The following is an 8,124-nucleotide window of genomic DNA, read 5'->3' on the forward strand; positions in this document are numbered from 1 at the left end:
CATCTGTATCTTTGGGGTAAATACCCAGTAGTGCAATGGCAGGGTCATAGGGAAGCTCTATTTTTAATTTCTTGAGGAATCTCCACACCGTTTTCCAAAGTGGCTGTACCAACTTGCATTCCCACCAAACAGTGTAAGAGGGTTCCCCTTTCTCCATATCCTCACCAACACTTGTTGTTTCCTGTCTTGCTAATTTTGGCCATTCTAACTGGTGTAATGTGGTATCGCAATGTGGTTTCTAAAGAAAAAAATAATAATTTAGGCTTAGAGGAAAAGCCAATAGAGTGAGATCCATTCTGTTCTATTCTAAAAATTGATCATATTGAAATTTTAGGCAGTGATATGGGAGAATTAATAGGAAAGCTTCAAATTGTTCTTGTTCTGAGGAGAAAAGAAATTAAGTGGAAACACTCCTCATTTTGCTGATTATTAAATAGCTCTGATGAGTTATCTCAATAACATTACATCATAAAGTCCTTATGAAGTAAGATAAACACTGCTATTCTCAATCACAACTGAAGAATAGAAACTTGGAGAATGGGGGCACCTGGGTGGCTCAGTGGTTAAGCGACTGCCTTCAGCTCAGGTCATGATCCTGGAGTCCTGGGATCGAGTCCCACATCTGGCTCCCTGCTCTGTGGAGAGTCTGCTTCTCCCTCTGACCTTTCCACCTCTTGTGCTCTCTCTCATTCTCTCTCTTTCAAATAAATAAAATCTTTTAAAAAGAAAGAAACTCAGAGAATGTACATGAATTTTCCGAAGCTCCAGAACAAATAACTAGGAGAGTTGAGATCTTTGCCAGGGTGTGCCTGACATTACGGTACACATCCTTTCAATCAGATTTCACCCTTTGCAAGGGTGAGCATCTTTGATTCCTGGGAGTGGCACCCCGTTTATCTGTCCCTGTCTGTCTCCCACTACTGTGCTCCAGAATCCCATAGTGCATTGATTCCATCCTGCAGGGCCTCAGAACCCAGGCTTCCAGGCCTCCAGTAAGGGTTGCTTATCATCTCCCCCAGATAGATTCGTTGGGAGCCAAGGGAACAAGTTTTACAGATGATACCTTTTGCCAATGTCTTCTCTTCCTGTGAAATACAATCCTTTCAAGGGCACCTGGGTGGCTCAATCGTTAAGCATCTGCCTTTGGCTCAGGTCATGATCCAAGGGTCCTGAGATTGAGCCCTGCATCAGGCTCCCTCCTCTGCAGGAATTCTGCTTCTCCCTCTCCCATTCCCCCTACTTATGTTCCCTCTCTGGCTGCCTCTCTGTGTCAAATAAGTAAAATCTTTAAAAAAATATATATATATATAATCCTCTCAGTACTAGGAAGTGTGCAGCTGCTTTCTTCGAAACACCTCCAGAAATGTGTATAGCATTCTGCATCCTGAGCGTCGTGGGGCTTGATGAAGAATTCTGACTACGTGTGGTCTTTTACAGAATGAGAGATGTCATTGGTACCAGTGGGTTTGTTGAGGGCATTTCAACAAATGAAATTCAAAGCATGCAGGTGGGACAAGCAGACGCATCTGATTCTGATGGACATCTACCCAGCAAACTGCATAACTTCCTTAAAAAGAATCTGCAATCCCTGGGTGTAAGTTACCGTTAGTCCTGTAGACATTGGGGGGTGAGTATGGAAAATTAACGTGGTCTGTAATTTTATTTGGGATAAATTATTTCATGCCAATTCATAAGATTAGGTAAGAAGTGAGTGAGGGCGATATATTTGGGTGTACCATTAGGTCAAATGTTTTGGGATGAAGGTGTTCTGGGCTCCCAGAGGTCAAATGGGATGTTTTTCCCAAACGTAATATCCCCATGAGGTAATATCCATCAACAAGGCTTGGTAAACCAATACAATTTCTTTGGATTCTCTTCCAAGGATTATTTTCCAATTAAGGTGAAAAGATCACACGTGATTCATATATGATCTTGAGATCTGAGGGAAAGATGTCTCTAATTGTGAAGAGTTTCTACTTCACCCCTATGTTCTGTTTTTCTTCCTCCAGGTAGCTCAGATAATGATTGGTCTGAAATGCTTCTTAGCTGGCATCATCGAGATTTTTTTCTACTGGTACATTAAGGACAGGAATCTTTTATTCTGCTTTTATATTGGCTACCCATTCTGGGCTGGAATGTCTGTGAGTATATCTATTAGAACTACTTTGGAAACCAAAGAAGTTATTTGGAAATTATAAATAAAGGGAAAATGTATTTAATTAGTTTATCCTCTCTTTTTATAGACAACAGCTGAGATTGATTGATTGATTGATTGATTTTTTTTTAGCAGAGCCACCATCCTGAATAGATAGGGAATTTGTAGGAGAGAAGGTGACAAAAGTAGCCTCAGGACCAACTGCAAGTGTTTGGCCAAAATAAAAAAATGCTCGAGTCCCATGCTCCCTCCTTTGAAAGGAGAGATCATACTTAACTGAGATGATCCAGGCATACATTAGAAAGTAAATGAACTTTCAGGTTGGAATATGTTTGGATAGATTATGATGGGGGTGTGTAGGTCAGGATCATTCTTCCCATTCAACTTTGTCACAACTGATGGCATCTACATGGAGCCCTTGCCTCACCTTCTGTCCACCTCAATATTCTTCCATCCATATGCCCAAAGTAGACTCAGATCCAACTTGATTCAGTTCAATGATTTGTTCTTTAGGAATATTCTGTCAGAATAAACATATTGACTGGGTGAGATGTGGAGTTCAGGGTAGGTCATCCAGGGTGGTGGTAGGTGATGTGGATGGGAAAGAGTTCTCCCCCATGAATGTCTTCCCTGTCTTACAAACAGTTCATCATGTCTGGATCTTTGACCATCTCATGTACAAAAAGACAAACAAAATTTCTGGTGAGTATCATTTTCCCTTTTGCTCATTTCATGAGTTAATAAGAACAGTTGACTCTGACTCTCTACACAAAGCTAAACCAACACAAAATTTGGATTTTCCAGTCTATTTTATTGACTACCTTGCAACTTTTGCTTCAATGATTAATTCTTTAGCATATGAGGCATATACTTAGCTTTTTTTAGGAAGAGAAAGTGTTCAACTGTATGAATTTTAGCAAACACTTTTTTAAAAATCTGGTAAGAAGCAAAGTAAGGGAGTCTTACATACAGATCCCATCACAGTGGTTGAAGAGGTACATTTTGGAAGGCTAAAATGGGGAGGATGGTGCATACGTTTGTGCGTTTGTATCAGGAAGCTTCTAGTTCCAGGAGCTTCTAATTCAGGAGGACATATTAGAGATCACTCCTACCAGTGATATCAGAACAGACAGAACCCCCACCATGTTGGCTCTGTCCATGACCTTTCATTTCAGGAGGACCAGGTATTTCCTTCTCTCCCATGTGTGGGGTGGATTGCCAGCATACTGCTCCGGTAAAGAGGCTGGATTGCTTATGAAGGTTCACCTACACTAGCCCATGGAGCCAGGGTGTGACTTAAGGATACTGCCGAAGAGGCATCTGGAAATACAAAGGCCCTGAGTACTTCTACTAAATGCATTATTCTCTTGCAGACTGGAGTGACTATTGGAGCTAATATTATCAGCACACTACTTTCAAGAACTGGGATAGTTCTTCTCTCAGTGAATTTAGTTGATGTATTCTTATCTGAATGCTCAGAGTTACGTGAGTGTTCACTGATTAAAACTTTTGTAAGTGTAAGTACTATTTTGTTGGATGGTCTTTTCACCTGTGATGCTTGCTTTCAGTTCCATTAGTCCTCAGAGACTAAAACCTACCATGAAGTTTCTCAAAGTTGAAAAGTAACAGGGGGAAAAAAAAATCCCAAACAAATGTAATTGTGAATTTTGTTAAAAAAGGAAACAAAAACCTGATATTAGAATTGAAGAATTGTGTGAGTGTGTCATTTGAAAAACATATACTCTTATCATTCCAAATTCTCTCTCTTCTCTGGGCACACTGATCTATGAACAGTCTTTTATTGTTCATAGATCAGAGAAGAGAGACTTGATCTGGAACACTAATTGAAAATTAGCCTATGGGGGCACCTGGGTGGCTCAGTGGATTAAGCCTCTGCCTTCAGCTCAGGTCATGATTTCAGGGTCCTGGGATCGAGCCCCACATCGGGCTCTCTGCTCAGCAGTGAGCCTGCTTCCTCCTCTCTCTGCCTGCCTCTCTGCCTACTTGTGATCTCTCTCTCTCTCTCTGTCAAATAAATAAATAAAATCTTAAAAAAAAAGAAAATTAGCCTATGGATTAGAATTAGTTAAAGTAGACATTTAAATTATAGTTAAAATTATATAAAATTTGGGAGCTGGTCTGCATCCTTTTAATGTTAATTTAAAAGGCAAGTGGAATGTTGGTAAATCCATTTTTTCTGCAAGTAAATTTGAATCTCATGACCTTTGTGTATGTATGTGTATGCCTGTGTATATGTGGGTGCGGGTGTGAGAGAGAGAGAGAGAGAGAAAAACAGACAGACAGACAGAAATCCTGGCCTGTTCATAGTCAGTGTTTGTCTAATAAATGGGACAAAATGGCTGAAGTAGCAGTAACTCCCTCTAGAATGTGAAGGGAGTTTTTTTGCAGAACTTTGCCATTTAGAACTCCCATAACTGTATTTGTTTCTGTTAGAGTTTATGTCTGGTGCTCACTGAAGCAAGGTTTGTGTCTGATCCAGTCTTCTGTCTGAAGAGAATGTGCATATCCTGGATAGGGAGTGCATTGTTCTGCAAAATATCCACTAACCCTTGCCCTTGGGCAACCAGGGGGAGCAGAGCGCAGGCTAAAGCTAAGTGGGAAAATCTGAGCTCCTGCTCCTCTTCTCTTCCTTAGGTTATCGTTATCTTTCAAATGATAGTGACTTGTGTGCAAATTTTTATTTCCTTCTCGCTCTGTGGGCTCACTTATACTGTGCATGGCAATGAGATCAGCTGGGTGAGTAGCCTTTTTTTATTGGGAAGATGAGGGAGCATTTAAAACATTTCAGAGAATCATAGATGCAAACTGTTAACTTCCATCTCTGGTTGAATAGAGATGGCAAAACCACCACCACAATCACCTCCAAAAGCCCTCTTAATGGGAAGACAGGGAGCTGATGAATTTAGACAACCGTGGCTCTGTGTTACACTCATCAGACAATCTATCTCTACCTATTTCTTTGTAGAAACATTTCATTCCTCATGACTTACACAGTTTCCCTCATTCCCTCACACATTACACATTCATTTCTTATTCATTCATCCAAAATATACTGAACATGTATTATATTTACTGGGTTGTGAGATAAGGAAACAGTGGCTTTACCCATGTCTTCAACTAGTGAAAATCACATAGATAAAATAAATACTTAAGGAAAATGTCGCAGTCAAGTAAGAGATGCAATAACTCTGGAAACACATAATTTAAATAGTAATTCCACACCTCATGATTTTCCATGTTATCCTCATCAATCATCTACATGCCGACATGTTCTTGTGCTCATGTGTACCTACATATTCATATGTGTATATCTCTCACATAGCCACATGTCATAGATTCTGAAAGCCCTCAAAAATGATTGGCCTTGTGACCCCCCCCGACCAAATTTATCATACCAATATTTCTGTTTCCATGTCCCTAGGATGAAAGAGAGAGGGGCATATCTCCCTGTGTTCATGGATAGCATTTTTAAAAAGATCTTATTTATTTGAGAGAAAGATCATGGGGGTGGGGAGGAATGGAAGGAGAGGGAGAAGCAGACTCCCTGCTGATCAGGGAGCCCCACAAGAGGCTCAATTCCAGAACCCTGAGATCACAGCCTGAGCTAAAGGCAGATGCTTTCCCGACTGAGCCACCCAAGTACTCCTTCACAGACAACATTTTATTATTTTTTTGGAATGGCCCTCTCTCTTTCTCCTCCTCAAACTCCTGTAGATCCTGGCATGGATTATTGACTACATAAATACGCAACAAGATCAATGAAAAATGTATTTTACTGTGGTTCCAGATATGGCTAGAATTGCCCCATCTCTGCCTCGGCTGTCGAGAACACCTTGGCTAGCCAGTGTGTCTCAGCTGTGGCACTACTGACATTTGGGAATGGATAATTACTTGTTGTGGGGGTGGTGGGGATGATCTGCGCAAAGTAAGGTGTTTAACACCATCCCTGCTTCTATCCCTTAGAGGTCAACAATGTCTCCCACCCCCAATTTTGACAACCAAAACATCTTCAGACATAGCTAAATATCCCCTGCCTGGGTTGGGGGTGGGGTGGGAGTAGGAGTACCACCAGCTGAGAATCAGTGAGCTACCTAGAGCATTGCAGGGATAAATTGACAAGATCAGACAAAATCACTGAAAATTGAGGTGAAATAATTGTAAATGTTATGATGTCATATTTCTAGATTTCTGCACTAAGTTGCTTGATCAGATCACATTCTGAAGATCCTTATCAAGATTTATTGACTCAACCTGAAATTTATGAAGACTTAGCGCTTCAAGATGTAGATCCTGTTCACTCTGATCTGTGAGACACCATCATAATCATCTTTACCACACCGGGGCATCTTGGATCCATGATGGCAACCAAAGACAGATTTTCTGTTAGGAATCTCCTACAAATACCCTCCTTCCCACAGATTTCATCATGCAATTTCTCTCTCTCTCTCTCTCTCTCTCTCTCACACACACACACACACACACACACACTCACACACACACACACACACACACACACACATACACACAAACTTATCAATATATGTGCTTTATTTTATAGTTGACCAGCAAGTACTAGTATGAGCACTCCATAGATGAATAGACCTTTTTTTTTTTTCTTCATTTGAATGATCTATTACCATTTTTAAGCAAATATTAGTTCTTGGGTCTCACAGAGTAATTTGTTGTTACCCACTTGCTTCTTCCTAGAAACTGTACTTCCTTCTTGCTTGACAATTGATTCAAGTGAAAAATCTTTATACAAATAGTTTGGATAAGTAGTGGCATACTGTCCGGCATTGGGTTCAATCTAAGTTCCTTTGACTGCTGAATGTAGCAGCTCTTCCTTGCTTATGTCAAGGTGAACATGAGAAAATATAATAAGATACAAAGTGTAAATTACCACACTCTGATGTATGACATACAATAAAAATCTAATGCAACTTCATTATTAACTGAACGCCAATTTAATCACCCTACCACTCAATGATTTTTTTAAAAAGTAGTGTAGCACTGGGTGTGGTGCAAAAACAATGAATACTGTTACGCTGAAAAGAAATAACAAATTTTAAAAAAAAGTAGTGTTGCTTTCTTATTGGTGACTGTGTATCACAGCGTTTTTAAATTTTTTATAAGGTGCTATCTAGGGTTTGTTTTCTCAAAGCAGGTTTTGAGATTAAGATTTGAGGGTGTGGTTTTTTTTTTTAATTTATTTATTTATTTTCAGCATAACAGTATTCGTTTTTGCACCACACCCAGTGCTCCATGCAATCCGTGCCCTCTCTAATACCCACCACCTGGTTCCCCCAACCTCCCAACCCCCGCCCCTTCAAACCCCTCAGATTGTTTTTCAGAGTCCATAGTCTCTCATGGTTCACCTCCCCTTCCAAGGAGTTGGGGGAAATGAGGGTGTGTTTTTTAAGAAAACAGAGACCACTGACTGGGAGAAAATATCTATAAAGCATATATTTGATAATAGTCATATATCCAGAATACATAAAGAATGCTCAGAACTCAGTAACTGGGGCACCTGGGTGGATCAGTCATTTTAAGCAACTGCCTTCTGCTCAGGTCATGATCCCAGGGACCTGGGATCAAGCCCCACATCAGGCACCCTGCTCAGCAGGGAACCTGCTTCTCCCTCTCCTACGCTCCCTGCTTGTGTTCCCTCTTTTGCTGTCTCTCTCTCTGTGTCAAATAAATAAATAAAATCTTTAAAAAAAAACAACTCAGCAACAAAATACCAAACAACCCGAGTAATAATATGTGTGTAAAATAATTGAACAGACACTTCACCAGTGAAGACATGGAGATTACAAATAAACACAAGACAAGATACTCAGTATCATTAGTTGTTAGGAAATGCAAATTAAAACCATAATGAAATTCTTCTATACTTCTGTTGGAATGGCTAAAATGAAAAAGACTGATCATAACAAGTATTAACAAGA

General features: G+C 40.2%; 1 long non-coding RNA gene across 1 annotated transcript; it reads left to right on the plus strand.

The window, feature by feature from the left end:
* The first annotated feature begins 3,530 nt into the window (after positions 1-3,530).
* LOC111149451 lies at positions 3,531-6,475 on the plus strand. The gene is made up of 3 exons (XR_002640766.1): positions 3,531-3,672; positions 4,811-4,912; positions 6,361-6,475. It is a non-coding gene; the product is annotated as an uncharacterized LOC111149451 (long non-coding RNA).
* Positions 6,476-8,124: the final 1,649 nt, after the last annotated feature.

The sequence above is a fragment of the Enhydra lutris genome, unplaced genomic scaffold (genome assembly GCF_002288905.1).
Source record: "Enhydra lutris kenyoni isolate GAN:26980312 unplaced genomic scaffold, ASM228890v2 scaffoldscaffold22, whole genome shotgun sequence".
NCBI classification, from domain to species: Eukaryota; Metazoa; Chordata; class Mammalia; order Carnivora; family Mustelidae; genus Enhydra; species Enhydra lutris.